The sequence below is a fragment of the Sarcophilus harrisii genome, chromosome 4 (assembly GCF_902635505.1).
Source record: "Sarcophilus harrisii chromosome 4, mSarHar1.11, whole genome shotgun sequence".
NCBI lineage: Eukaryota > Metazoa > Chordata > Mammalia > Dasyuromorphia > Dasyuridae > Sarcophilus > Sarcophilus harrisii.
The window spans coordinates 143,957,598-143,973,447 of NC_045429.1; the positions used below are offsets into that span (position 1 = coordinate 143,957,598).

At 33.1% G+C, this 15,850-nt stretch overlaps 1 protein-coding gene across 1 annotated transcript in view; it reads right to left on the reverse strand.

The window, feature by feature from the left end:
- Positions 1-15,850, reverse strand: part of UST (uronyl 2-sulfotransferase) — a 374,901-nt gene that overhangs the window by 237,574 nt on the left and 121,477 nt on the right. The window lies entirely within an intron of this gene.

The following is a 15,850-nucleotide window of genomic DNA, read 5'->3' on the forward strand; positions in this document are numbered from 1 at the left end:
TGCAAGTCAAGACATCACCCTCCTGATGTCACTGGTCCTCTTAGAAAGAAGGAACAACAATAGCAACAACAATCTTCACTCCAGGATCAATTATTTTTCTACAAGCCTCCTAGTAGTAGGGAGTCACCTAACTACCATCAGGAATACATTTTAGACTAAAAGTTAGCAGTCCTAGGTTCTAGCCCTAGGCTGCTCACCTAGCTGTGGTATGTAGAATAATCACAATCCCTTAGAACCTATTTCATTATTTGTAAAATGGTGATAATATCTACTCTAACTTACATAGTTATTGTAAGAATATGATGAGATAAAGGATATGAAAAATTTAAAAACTACAAAGTGCAACACAAAAGTATTTTTACCTATTTTAAAATGAAAAAATAATTAAATTTTTTTAGAATAAACATATAAGAATTTCTACATGCAAACGAGTGTTTGTTCTTTGCAGTAGTTTCCTCAAGGAAAACATATTTACTCTAATGATGGTGCCAATGCTCACAGCATTCATGAAATGCCTCCTTGGAAAATACTTTCACAGACTATTTATGAGACACATAATTCAATTCATTCTTCTTTTTTTTTTTTCCTTAGGTAATTGGAGTTAAGTGACTTGCCCAGGGTCATACAACTAGGAAGTATTAAGTGTCTGAGGCTGGATTTAAACTCAGGTCCTCCTGACTTCAGGCAGGTACTCCATCCATTATGCCATCTAGCTGTCCCTAATTCAATTCATTCTTAACAAATATTTATTAACTATTTCCTATGTCCCAAGCACTTGGCTAGATGAAAAATTATTATTCCTACCATTAGAGAGCTTATAATTTAAGAGAAGAGATGTGAAATGTGTGCAAAAAAGTGTGACACAGAGTAAAACTATAATGAGGCAAAGAAGAGATCCAGAAAAAGGTATAAATGAAAATGATTAAAAGAAGATCACTTTTAGCTGGTAGAGGTATATCAAAAAATACTGTATGGAGAAGGTGATGTCTGAGCATCACCTTTTTTAAAGGTTTTAAAAGAAGGAAGGAATTTTAAGAGACAGAGATAGGGTGAAAACAACTACTCTCTGAAAAAAAATTGGTATATGCATGTGAATTATTACGATTTTTTCCATTACTTTCTTAAGTCTAGATAATCAATAAAACAAATCAACCCCTGATTTTTAGTGTTAGTCTATTTCTGAAGTATAACTACTCACTCAGAAAATTTAACAACCAGCTCTAGCTAGTTCCAGCTGACCTTGAGCAAGAATTTGTATTAGGCATTAATATGATTTCCATGAATACTGAAGAGTAAGAAAAGTCAGGAAGATATTAGAGAAGAACTAATGATTCAATTTGACTATTATTAATACTATTGAATAGTTACATTTAATCATCATCATCATATTTATGTGGTACTTAAAGTTTATAAAGTTCTTCACAAACATTATCTCATTTGATCTTTACAACTCTGGGAAGTAGGACTAGAGAATATATGAAGGGGAATAATATATAAAAGGACTGGAACAATAGGAATTTGTGCCAAATGAAAAGATTCCTACTTGATTATTAGTGGTAATAGGGAGTGTGTAGAGTTCATTGAGTTGGGGAATGACATGATCAGATCTGAGCTCTAGGAAAATCAGTTGAACAACTGTGTAGAGGACACAATGAAGAGAAAAGAGATTTGAGAACAGGAGATTTATTCAGATATTGCAAAATCATAGATGAAAGTTGAGAGTTTGCATAATTGTGGTGGCCATGAGAATAGAAACAACCAGACACAATGGCTGAAGAAGTAGAACTAGTCAAACTTGGCAGATAAAGTCAGGGAGAGTAAGTAGAAGGATGACTCCAGGATCGTAGACCTGAGTGACCAAAAAGATGATGATATCCTTGACAGAAATGGGTAATTCTGTAAGTGGGATGGATTTGGAGAAAGAATATTGAGTTTTGCTTTTATATTTGAGATGTCTATGGAACACTTAGCAACAGGAGGCAATTGGTGATCCAAGACCAGGGATCAGGAAAGAGACCGAATCTCGATATACAGAACTGAGGCAATCACATACTATTTAACAACCAACTGAAAAATATATCCATGAGACACTTTCAAATTTAATATTAATAAAAATATCCCCATCACTTTCTAAAGTTTAGGCAATCAATAAAACAATAAATCTAGCCCTGATCTTTAGTCTGATTATTTCATATGTAGACATGCTCATACTGAAAATTAAAAAAGCTTAACCCATTTGAGCCAGCTTCAGCACAACCCACTGTGAAGCATCTTCCTACAGCTGATAATTAAACTCATGGGAGCTAAAGAGGTCACCAAGATGATGTTAAAGAAGAGACAGCCAAAACAGAACCTTAATAGGTTTATTCACAGGTAAGGAGTAAGATTAAGGTAATAATGAAGATTGAAGAAAAACAGTTAGATTGATAGAAGAAAAACCAAGGTAGTAAAAGGGGGAAGTGTCCAGGAGAGGAGAATGGTTAACAATGTTGGATGCCACAGAAAGGTCAGGAAGGATGAGCAGCAAAGTACTAATCATCATTTGTACACTGTAGACAAGCAGCCTCTGGAGGACTAATAACTCACAAGCAGTCTCAGTTAGTATCTCAGCTTCTTGATGGCTGAAGCTTTGCATCCTGGCATCTAGCACAACATTTAAGCACATCCTGTATTTAAACATGCTTTATGCCTATTTTTGGAATAGATTTGAATTAAAGGCAGGAGAAGGTACAGTTCTTGGGGTTCTTTTGGGGGGGAAAGGGGTGAATGTTGAACTATGAAGAAGAGAGGGAACCAAGTTTTCTAGAGAGAATGGAAAAAAAGCATTCTTTCAACAGAAGTTGACTGTGTGAAAGTGATAAAGCATTCAAAGAATGGTAAGAATTTCCATCAGTAAAGAACTACAGTAGATTTGTTTGACTGAGATAAGAGAGTAGTTGAAGATGAAAATCACATATATAAAAATGTGGGGTAGATGACAGAGCCTTTTAAACTCATGTTCATGTTTTAGTTCAATTTAGGAAGTAAACAAGTCATTGAAGGGTCTAGAATAAGGAACTGCCTGATTAATGAAAGGATTCTATGGTGTCTGTATATATAAAAGATTGGAGAAGGTCAGTGGGAATGCTAGCTAGGAAGGCAATTGCTTGCCATCAAAGGATCAAGATCAGTATAATCTGAAAATACAGAAGAATAGCAATAAGTAAAAATATGAGAGAAGAAAAACTGGCAAAACAGTGGCTTCTCATATAAAGAATGAGAAGAGAAAAACCTGTTAATGGATACATGAAAATATGGTTGTTAAAAGTTGGCATCAAGACATGTATATATTTTAAAAAGCAAAAAAGCATTTTGCTTCTCTGAGCTCTCTCTACTTGTATGTGGATTTGTGGGCTGTGGCCCAGGGACTGTTCAGAATGGTTGAAGCTGTAGTTATTCTGTATGCATTTCTGATAGGAAATTACTTTATCCTAGTCTGACAACTTTCTCTGGTGCTTCAGGGAAATGCATAAAAAAAAGTGAAACTCTACTGGGCATTTTATACAAATTGTGCTAAAATCATGTGCATATGAATAAGATATTTTGATAATTATTGTGGATTTGGGAAAGACAGATGAAATGTGTTATAATGGCAAAGTCAGTGTTATGCAGATCAGCATCTACTAGGATTAGAAGAATCATCCCAGCTGTGATTACAGTTTCATGTATATTAAAGATTTTATATTCCCCCTTCATGTATTCTAGGTTCCAACAGAGTTGCACAGCTAATTATTTTTTAGTCTATAAGGATTTTTCCTGCTGGAATATCTCAAATTGTCAATTGTAGCTTTTGAGAAACAAGTCATCTTTTCTCCTTTTTACATAGTCATTCAATGGACAAAGAATTTCTAATAAAGCTTTAAAAATTGCTGAAGTCAGCCTGGCTAGTCATCACCTTCACAAAATTTCCTGAAAAATCTTTTTTTTTTTAGCTTTTAAAACATGTATTTTTTACTTTCATTCTTCAAAACATCTGGACATGATTTCATCACTTTTTTTTTACTTCCTGTAACAAATACACATAATTCTTCTAATCATTAAGAGATAATCCTTACAAGTTTTTGGAAACAAACAAACAAATATAATTAAAGTATATACTTTGTTAGCCAACAAATTGATAATGATATTGAGTTTATCTGGGTTAGTTAATTGAGAATCCATACGTCCTACCACAGGGCTCAAAATAGCTATATAGTAGCTTATCAATGTCCATGGTCATCTTCCTGTCACAAGAAGTAATCATGCTGAAGATGCACCTCATAATATTTTTTATTATAGCTTTTTATTTACAAGATATATACATGGGTAATTTTTCAGCATTGACAATTGCAAAACCTTTTGTTCCAATTTTTCTCCTCCTTCCCCCCATCCCCTCCCCCAGATGGCAAGTTGACCATTACATGTTAAATATGTTAAAGTATAAGTATACAATATATGTATACATGTCCATACAGTTATTTTGCTGTACAAAAGGAATTGGACTTTGAAATAGTGTAGGAAATCAAAAATGCAGGTGGACAATAATAGAGGGATTGGGAATTCTATGTAGTGATTCATATTCATTTCCCAGAGTTCTTTCGCTGGGTATAACTGGTTCAATTCATTACTCCTTTATTGGAACTGATTTGGTTCATCTCATTGTTGAAGAGGGCCATGTCCATCAGAATTGATCATCATATAGCATTGTTGTTGACGTATATAATGATTTCCTAGTCCTGCTCATTTCACTCAGCAGGTGAAGGAAATCAAAAATGCAGGTGGACAATAATAGAGGAATTGGGAATTCTATGTAATGATTCATATTCATTTCCCAGAATTCTTTTGCTGGGTATAGCTGGTTCAATTCCTTACTCCTTTATTGGAACTGATTTGGTTCATCTCATTGTTGAAGAGGGCCATGTCCATCAGAATTGATCATCATATAGTATTGTTGTTGACGTATATAATGATTTCCTGGTCCTGCTCATTTCACTCAGCATCAGTTCATGTAAGTCTCTCCAGGCCTTTCTGAAATCATCCTGCTGGTCATTTCTTACAGAATAATGATATTCCATAATATTCATATACCACAATTTATTGAGCCATTCTCCAATTGATGGGCATCCATTCAGTTTCCAGTTTCTTGCCACTATGAAAAGAGCTGCCACAACATTTTTGCACATGTAGGCCCCTTTCCTTTCAAGTTCTCTTTGGGATATAAGCCTAATAGAAACACTGCTGGGTCAAAGAGTATGCACAGTTTGATAACTTTTTCAGCACAGTTCCAAATTGCTCTCCAGAATGGCTGGATGTATTCACAATCCCACATTGTTTTCTCACATCCCCTCCAACATTCTGCATTATCTTTCCCTGTCATTCTAGCCAATCTGACAGGCATGTAGTGGCATCTCAGAGTTGTCTTAATTTGCATTTCTCTGATTAATAATGACTTGGAGCACCTTTTCACATGGCTAGAAATAGTTTCAATTTCTTTGTCTGAGAATTGTCTGTTATATCCTTTGACTATTTATCATTTGGAGAATGGCTTGATTTCTTATAGAGTCAATTCTCTATATATTTTGGAAATGAGGTCTTTATCAGGACCTTTAACTGTAAAAATGTTTTCCCAGTTTATTGCTTCCCTTCTAATCTTGTCTGCATTAGTTTGAAAAGTTTGTACAAAAACTTTTCAATTTGATATAATTAAAATTTTCTATTTTGTGATCAATAATGATGTCTAGTTCTTATTTGGTCATAAATTCCTTCCTCTTCCACAGGTCTGAGAGGTAAACCATTCTATATTCTCCTAATTTATATATAATCTCATTCTTTATACCTAAATCATGAACCCATTTTGACCTTATTTTGGTGTACGGTGTTAAGTATGGATCAATGCCTAGTTTCTGCCATACTAATTTCCAATTTTCCCAGCAGTTTTTGTCAAACAGTGATTTCTTATCCCAAAAGCTGGGGTCTTTGGGTTTGTCAAACACTAGATTATTAAAATTATTGACTGTTTTGTCCTTTGAACCTAACCTATTTCACTGATCAACTAATCTATTTCTTAGCCAATACCAAATGATTTTGGTAACCGCCACTTTATAATATAATTTTAGATCTGGTACAGCTAGGCCACCTTCATTTGATTTTTTTTTTTTTCATTAGTTCCCTTGAAATTCTTGACCTTTTGTTTTTCCATATGAACTTTGTTTTTATTTTTGCTAGGTTATTAAAATAGTTTTGAGGGAGTCTGGTATAATGTTAAATAAATAGATTGGTTTAAGTAGTATTATCATCTTTATTATATTTTCTCACCCTATCCAAGAGCATTTAATATTTTTCCAATTGGTTAGACCTGACTTTATTTGTGTGGAAAGTCTTTTGTAGTTTTGCTCATATAGTTCCTAATTTTCCCTTGGCAGATAGATTCCTAAATATTTTATACTATCGGTAGTTACTTTAAATGGAATTTCACTTTGTAACTCTATTGGATTTTGTTAGTGACTGAAAAATCTAATATATATAGTCAGGTGAAACTTAAAATAAAAAAAAACAGTGGGTTTCCTCTAATCCTCTTCCCTTGTTTCTATTATCTGTTCTATTCAAAAAGATTAAAATATTAAGAATAAAAAAGATATTTTGTCCTATTACACAGAATTGGATGTCAGTAGCTAAAAGTAAGAAATTTTTCTACAGAGACATACTGTGTAGTATGTTTTTTTTTAATATCCCTTTTCAAACTTTAAGGCTTCAATGGATCTGTGATCTCATAGTTATGGATACTCCCTCCATTTCTGTTAGATTATTGCTCATAGTGAGCCATTTATCCTCCACTGAGGAGCTAACATTACTTATATACTTTTTAATGGGTCTTTGAAAGTTTTGCTGGCACCCAAATAGTACCCAAACTGTTCCTCCCTTATTGTGGATGTAAAATCAACCTATTTCAATTATTAATCATGGGTTTTAATGATACATTTTCTTTTAAGTTAACAACGTACTTCGGTTAATCGAATGAGAATTTATTGAGCATCTAGCTATCCTGTGGCAAGTACTATAAAGAGCCCAGGCATTATGAAGCTTAAACAAACAAACAAACAAAAAAACCAAACAGTTTATGCCTTCAGGGAATTTATTTGTTATCTATAGAGACAATGTATGCATATATGGGTTATATAAGAAATTTACAAATTAAATACAAAGAAATATGAGGAAGGACAAAAGAATCATGACTAGTATCTGTTGCGATCAGAAAAAGTCTCATATAGAAGATGTCCCTTGATTTGAGCTTTGAAAGATAAAGAGGGATCCTAAGAGACAGAAATGAGGAGAGAGCGCATTTCAGTAAAGGGGATCAGCCTATGCAAAGGAACAATGATGTAAGATAGAAAACCATTTAAGAGGAAGAGCAAAGCCAATATGGATGAACTGTAGATTGAGATAGCAGATTAGTGCATAAAGATTTTAGAAAGGTAGATTAGAAAGGTTATGAAGGCATTTAAAAACTAAACAGAATTTATATTTATCTTCAGAAGTAATATGGAGCTTCTGGAGTTTCTTGAGTAAGAGAGTCATATGTCCAGCACAGGATTTGAGGAAAATCACTTAGGCAACTATATAGAGGATGGATTGGAAAAAGAGAGCTATAAAACAGGGAGAACAATTAGAAAGTTACTGCAATATGATAAGTGAGATTTGATGAAGAGTTGAAATAGAGTTGTGACCATGTGGATTACAGAAGAGAATAGAGATGTGACAAACATTGTAGAATCATAATCAACAAGATTGTCATACATTTCTCCATAGCCTTTACCTATGATGTTGGGATCATTAAAAGTGCTAAATGTTTTGCCAGTTGCAATGTAGCTACCCTTTTCTAGGCACAGTAAACACTTTGGGTGTAAAAATTATTTCAATTAAGTTTGATTAAACAATAATTAAACAGAATCTCTTCCAAGTTGTCAATTATATAATTTTCAGATCGCATACCCTGAAATGTTCACCTCATCATGTAAATGCTATACCATACTTACTTCTACATATTTTCATACTAGTGAGAATTCAGTGCACAAAGCTGGTCAATGAAATTTAATTTAAAAATTCACCCCCAAGTGCTGGGGGAAAAACAGTTTCACAAGATTTCTTGGGGGGGGTATTTTTGTGTTAGAAATTGTCTGAGAAGAAAATCTCAACTATCGACTATGCATACTCCTTTAAATCTAATAGTTACACATTTTTCTATCATAGATTTAAGAGACAGCTTTTGAAAGAATTATTTGAGAAAATTATTTTCTCAAATCCAGGAGGGCAAAGTTCCACCAAAATCTATCAGATTTTTGCTCAAAATAGATTTTAGTATGATTTAATTCTCAAAGATAGAGTAAGCCACTTTCCTGAATTTCAAAAAAAGAAAAAATGTGGATATTTGGAAGCAAGTCATATATATATACTTTGTAGCAAGAAAAATCTGAATTCATATTTGCATCAAGACAAAAAAAACTATTTCTCTGATTCAGAATACTAATTTGAGAAATTTCATCCATGAATTCCAAAGGGATTGTAGTCTATTTAATATTAACTTGTTTGGTGAAATATGTTCCTTAAAGTGGTGGCCAAGGGAGTACAGAAAGGGAACAGATTCAAGAGATGTTATAGAGGTAAAAAATTTAAAAGATCCATTTATAAAAATATCTGAAACAAAGATTTTTCTTTTTTGCTTCCTCCTCCCTGATTTCAGGCTCTTCTTTGAAGACTATGTGTGTGGGATATTAGAGTTGTTAAGGATGTTGTTTCCCAACCATAGTTATCATCCTACTCCTAGTTTCTTTGTTTTTGGAGATTTAACTAGATAAATGTAACTCTGTTACATCAATTGGATTACTTTTTACTTAAAGGTCAATATAATGGTGCTTAGTTCATAGTCCCTTTATCTTGTGAAATTTATATCAGATGATAAGTCATTGTTCCAATCACAATAGTTTGGAGCCCTCAGTTAGTGAAATCCTAACATTTAACAGAGTTTTGATTTAATGCTACAATGTAAATTTGTATTCATCATTAGTTAATTTTTGACCTTTTTGTTTCCTTAAAAATAAGGACATAAGAAATATTTAGATGAATTGCAATTTAGATTAAATGCAATAAGTATTCTTGGTTCCAGAGAGTAGACAATGAAATATATTTCCCTCTTCTTGGTATAAAAGTGGGGGACCAAGGCAAGAAACATTGGATATATTGTCTGATATAATCACTTTATTTTATGATTTTGATTAATCTTGTTTTCTTTTTATTGAGGGTCTATAGGAAGAAGAGTGTATCTGTAAATAATTGTGATGTAAGAAAAAAAAAACCAAAAAGCATCAATAAAGCTTTTATTTTTTTTAAATGCACTACTGGAAAAGTTCTCTCACACACTGTAAAATTATAATTTTGATGATCCTATGCCAATTAAAATTACATCTTAAAATAAGAAACATTAATATTATTGGCTGAAGCACCATTAAAAAAAAAGGCTAATGGTTAAAGTTCTGAATAAATAAATGAAAGCCTGAATTCCATATAATTAGAAGTGTGCAAGTACAAGTTTCATGATTAGCTGTCAAGAATATTATAGAAGGGATTTCTGCAATAGGTGAGAAGTTGTACTTAATGACTTGTAAGAGCCAATAAGAACTATAAAAATAATAAACTAGGATTCTAAAATTCTACAAATAGCACTTATTACTTATTACCGTAAATCATTTAAATATTTTTATCTTTTTTCTTAATCACTGAGTTTTACAAAGTAGATTTTGCTTGACTCATTTGTATAATTATCTCCAATAGTCATTATTAGGAACATATTTAAACATTATTTATTTTTTAGCACTGAAATTTGTGAAAGAGTTCTAGCTTGTATGGTAAATTGAATATTCACATAAGAAAAAACAAGAATAGCAAAGTCCAAGTAATATTGATGCTGAATAAAATAATAAATAAAATTTACTTTACATGTGCAAATGATGATATAATAAAAGACAAATTCAGGCATACATAATATTGTATGAATTTTAATATAGGCACATTCAATTGTAGTCAAAATTGCCATACTTGGGGCACTAGGTAGTGAAGTAGATAGAGCACCAGGCCTGAAGTCAGCAGGACCTAAATTCAAATCTGGCCTCAGTTACTTAACACTTCCTAGCTATGTGACCCTGGGTAAGTCACTTAACCCCATTTGCCTCAGCAAAAAAAAAAAAAAAAAAAAAAAAAATCCATACCTAATTCTAACTACAAGATTACAGATAGATGTTGCATGATGATCACCCTGTCTTATGTTTAATCTGAAAGAATGCAAATTTTCTAAAAGTCATGTGCCAGGCCTTATTCTGTCATCTTAGTTTCCAGAAATTATTGGCTCATCTCCATACCCTGATAAAGTATCAGTACAGGATTTGGTGGAGGTATCATTGTGAGATCAGAAGATATTAAGGAAGGTCTCAAACATGCTGGATTGGACATACCTCATAAAGATACTTGATGTGTACTAGCTACTTAAAAACAACTAATTAGATTGAGTTGACTGCCATGACAGGATGTAGTTGTTGAGGTAAATACTGAGTATATAAAGGGTAGAAGATTTAGATGAAGGATTCTCTAGGTTATATTTTAAGTTTTATTGACACTTTTTGTTATTGTATTATTTTGTTTACTAATAGATCCTTTCATTGCTACTGAACTTTTTTTGTAAATTTTTTTTTAAAGAAAGAAACAAAAAGCTCAACAGATTTGTTTAATTTAAGTGAAAAATTTTAGCAGTAGTAAAGACAATTAATTGATATAATATTGGGGTCTTGATTTTTTTCAAAACCAAATGAAGTAATTATAAACTTAAAGGTCAGACCTTGCTGTGCCATAAGATGCAAAAAGTAGATGACTGGATAGAGAAGTGCTTTTGTAGATCATTGAGAATTATTCAAGGGTAAACAAAATCACTGAGCTGGAGAAAATTCATTTAAATAAGCTGAACAAAACGCTAGCTTGAAGGACCCAAAAGAACTATAGAAATAATAAACTAGGGAAATCTATATGTTCTAAGAAACAGGAATAAGCATATGAAAAAGATGTTGAAATTGTGGGTGGAAATGAAAGCTAGAAGGACGATAAGTAAAATTATATGAAGCTAGGTAATCTGGTAGACAGAGTATGGGACTTTCGATCAGAAAGACAAGAATTCAAATGCTGCCTCAGATACTTATTAGCTGTGACCCTAAATAAATTCTTTTAAGCTATCTCAGCCTCAGTTTCCTCATCTGCAAAATGGGGGTAATAATAGCATCTGCCCCAAGGGCTGCTGTTAGCATCAAATGAGAGAGCAATGTAAATTACTTGATAAATCTTAAAATTCTATTTAAATTCTGGCTATTATTTTAATATCTAATGAAACAAGGAAACAGCATCAAATAGGTATACTGAAAAGGAATACTTTAGTTCATACTCAATAATAAGATTCATTATATTAATAGAATCATTAAACTATCTTAAATTTGCTGATATATTGCATGTGTCTCTCAATTTTTTTTAAAATTTCATCTTATTTTCAGTTGCTATGTGAAATACTTAAGGGAGTTGTGTACTGGAAATGAAAGGTGGGAAGAGAAAGACTATGTAGCAAATCTTGGCTTGATTTTTCCATGAATTTTGCCCAGGATAACCAGCTGTCCCTTTTTGAAGAATTTATTCCATTTCCAAGGAAGCCTTTGGCTGGTAAACTGTCCCACCACCAGTTTATGAAAATGGAGACAGGAATAAGAACCAACACACTTTCTCTTATAAGAACTCAGCTTGAGAGACTGGCTCCTTACAGCTTTAGAGGATTAGAATGGGATTCAATAGTATACCTATTCTTTCTTTGGAATATTATCTGGAACAATAAGAAAAATTCAAGATGGGAGAGAAAACACAGAAAACTTACGTATTTTCCCTAAGAAATAAGAAAAAAATGTCCATAAATATTCATGTTAGCAGTTTAATATGGACCTTTCCTCACCTCTGTTTGAATTATCTCAAGATCAGACTGATTAAATGTCATGTTTGAATGACTAATCTTTTTTTTCCCCACAGCTCAGTGGCACTAGACTTGGAGTCAGTAAGACCTGAATTCAAATGTGGGCCCAGATACTTTGTGGCTGTGTTATTCTGGACAAGTAATTTTAATTTCTATTTTCCTCAGTTTCCTCATTTGTAAAATGATGATAACAATAGCACCTCTCACCCATAATTATTGTGAAGATCAACTGCTTATTAAAGTGAATTATCCCTAACTATTATAAGTTTTGCTCTTTGGACTCTGGCTGCTTCAGCTCATGTAATTTATTCCTAGAATACTAGATATTGTATGGTAAGTTGATCCAGTATCACAGTACCTTAAGACTATCCATCATGAGTCTGCCATGTGGCAGGTCAGGGGTTATACCGGTAGATTTAAGTGAAAAATGATATAGTTTACATGTGGTGGTAGAGAAGATTCTTGTTCAAGTATAGGACGAACTGAATGGCCTCTGGGATCCTTTCTAATGCTTTGATTTCTATGACTATGATTTTTATGTTAGCAGGATCATCACTAGATGGGTTATGATCCACCTAAATGAGCTATTGATCAGTTCAGTTTACAAAAAAAGTAGATAGGAATAAAATAGATACTTCATTCTTTGACAGTCATCTCACTAGCTGCATGATTCCTGAACCACAGACCATGTTTTGAAAAACAATTTTTTCCACTCTAAAACTTGTCCCTGCCATATCTTTCTGATTTCCATTTCTGGAGCCTTAGTCAAATCAATACTGCCATTGTTATTGGGAAAGTCATGTTAATCTATTCCTACAGTTCTACTCATCATTTCTGCAACTTGCCAAATTAATATACTTCATCCCTGGCTGCTACTCCCTATATGTGTTGTGTCCTCATTACATAATTATATTGAAGCTAACAACCATTTTCACTTTTATAAATGTAATCTCAGGTCTTGGTGCACAAGAAGTATTTAATAATTTTATTTTCATTCATTCACTCATTTAAATAGCCCAGAATCCTATCACAATATCTCCTTTATTGCTTCCTTCCCACCTACTTCTCCCTTTCTATAGATGTTCACTGGAATACTGTCCCTGACTTTCTGCTCTACATAATCATCTCTCTTGGTGATCTTATTTGCTTTTATAGATTCAGTCATATTTTAAGTGGCTAACTCATATCTTTATCTCTTACCTGAACTTTGCATCTCTATACCAAATCATAAAATGAACTACTTACAAAGCCTTCATACTTGGAGTATTCTTGTCTCCTATACTCAATATGTCTGAATTTGTCAATTCCTTCTCAACTCTAAAACTCCTTCCTAACTGCTTCTTTCTCCTAAATGTATCATAATTCATTCTCTGAATCTCCTAGACCAACATCTTTAACTCTTCACTCAGCCCTTCTTCACTTAAATACAATTCATTTGCATATCATGACATCACCTCCCTAATGTCATGGTCCTCTTAGAGGAAGAAGGACAAACAACAATTCTTTCATTCCCAGAACATCATTGAACAATTGCATCCCATGACTTCACAATTTTTCCACCAAGATCAGGTGCATTGGCATCTCCTGTTGGTTTTCTGTTTTGATGATCTTTTCCCTTTTAATCAAGATTCTCTATCAACCTTAATTTTGCTTGAGAGGAAAAAGATGTAGAGCTTTTTACTTTTCCATTAAAACTATAAACAATATTTCTTTGAGATAGTTTAAAGTATTATAGGAAAAAAATGTAAAGTTTAAAAAAACTAGGAAGGGAGAAAGATTTTATTTTTGGTCCTATATACATCTGGATATGGACCTAGGACTCACTTCTCCACAAGCTGAATGACTATATGTTTCCTGATCTTGTCTTCGGTGTCTGTTGACACAGTCATTTTTGGAATGCATGACGTTTCTAGCTAACATGATTTGGTTTGGCAAGACTGTTAGGTGTTTCAGCCCTTCTAAAATCTCCCTCTGACTATAATTGTGACTGTGGGAACTTCATCTCTACTGAAGAGAGCTCCATTCTTGCCTCGTCTCACTCCCAGTGTATTTTTCCCCTTTTGGAGTTTATTTAAGCCTGGAAGGCAATTATGGTAGATAGTCCTCATAGTTTGACAATGGTATTGAAAGGAGAAAAAGGAGCATATCTAAGATGTATGGTATCTTCTTTTTCTTCTCTGGTTCCATCACCAAAAACATTATCTATTTTTTCTATAAAGAATTCTTCCTGTGGGCTTTGGGCTTCCTCTAGTGACTCTAGAAGCCATTTATTTTTCTTTCCTGTAGAAGGCAGTATGTCCTGTTGCTGAAAGCTTTCTCTCACCCTTGACCCATCTAACCTCTTTATTTTGATTACTAGTTATTTTGAAATAATTTTGCTTGCTAGGCATAGGGTTTTGATTTTGCATTAACTGGAGAAGTAGGCTTTTTCTTAGTATTGTGCTAGATCAACATTTCCAAAAATAATGTGGCTTTGGAACCCTTTGGTGCATGAAGTATATTAATACAACCTAAGGAAATGGAATATCCCTAAGATAATGTTCAAGTGTGTGTGTGTGTGTGTGTGTGTGTGTGTGTGTATGTGTGTGTGTGTAGGTATATATGTACATGTAGAGATTAAAGATAATTTGGAAGAAATTAGAATTAAGCCTTAGTTATTATTTTGCTAAATGAATAATAACAAACTTAATTTTCAAAGTAGAAATAGTATTAAAATTAGTTTTCTCATGAAGCTTTTATTTATATTATAGTAGTTGAAAATATTTATATTACTGGGGGAAGCTAGGTGGTGTAGTGGATAGAGCACCAGCCCTGAAGTCAGGAGGATCTGAGTTCATCTGGCCTCAGACACTCAACACTTCCTACCTGTGTGACCCTGGGCAAGTCACTTAACCCCAATTGCCTCAGCAAAAAAAAAAAAAAAAAAGAAGAAGAAGAAAGAAAAGAAATTATTTATATTAGTGGAACAACAAAGTTCTACATAGTACAGTTAGAGAAATATGTCTTTCCAAATGCTCTATGACTGCTGAAATTGTTAAACTTTTAACCCTTTAAATTTTTCTTCTTAGCACAACTTCTTAGTCTAGATTACATTTCTTCCTATTCTCTATTAGGCATCTCATTAAATTTATGTTTCTAGGACTCTCATTCTTAGGTTACTGAGAATTAAGGTTAAGTGGCAGGTAGATTAAAACCAATGGACATATTTTACTGGCTTGAGTGATTATTCTATACTCTTCCCTTTATATTTTGGATGATTTGTTCTCAGACATCTTCATCTTTCTCATGGATGTATATATCTCAAACAATCTCACTATCCATGATAAAGGCCTTCAAAATGATTTTTAGATTTGCTCCCTTTTCTCCTCTCAGTATGTGTCATCATTTCATGCCTGGATAGTTTCATTTTCTTCCTAATTAGTCTCCTTGCCTCAAACCACTTTCCTTTTCAAATGAATGAGCCAATCACTGTCAAGTTTCATTTCCTAAAAGTATTTTTATCATGTAATTTCTTTACTTAAAAAAGATCCCCACTGGCCATCAAATCAAGTCCCAAATCATTTGCTTTGTTTTCAAATCCCCCATGAGTTGTTCCCAACAAATCTATTTAATCTTAATTTACACCTTAATAATAATCCTCCATTTAACAGGCCATTTTCTTTATAGTCTCATATATATATATAGTTACTTCTGTATGTGTGCTTTTTAATGTTATCTCTTTCCATTTCTTTTCCTTATTCCCTGCACCCTGAATATCATTTTTTTTCTTATATCAAAATTTTACCC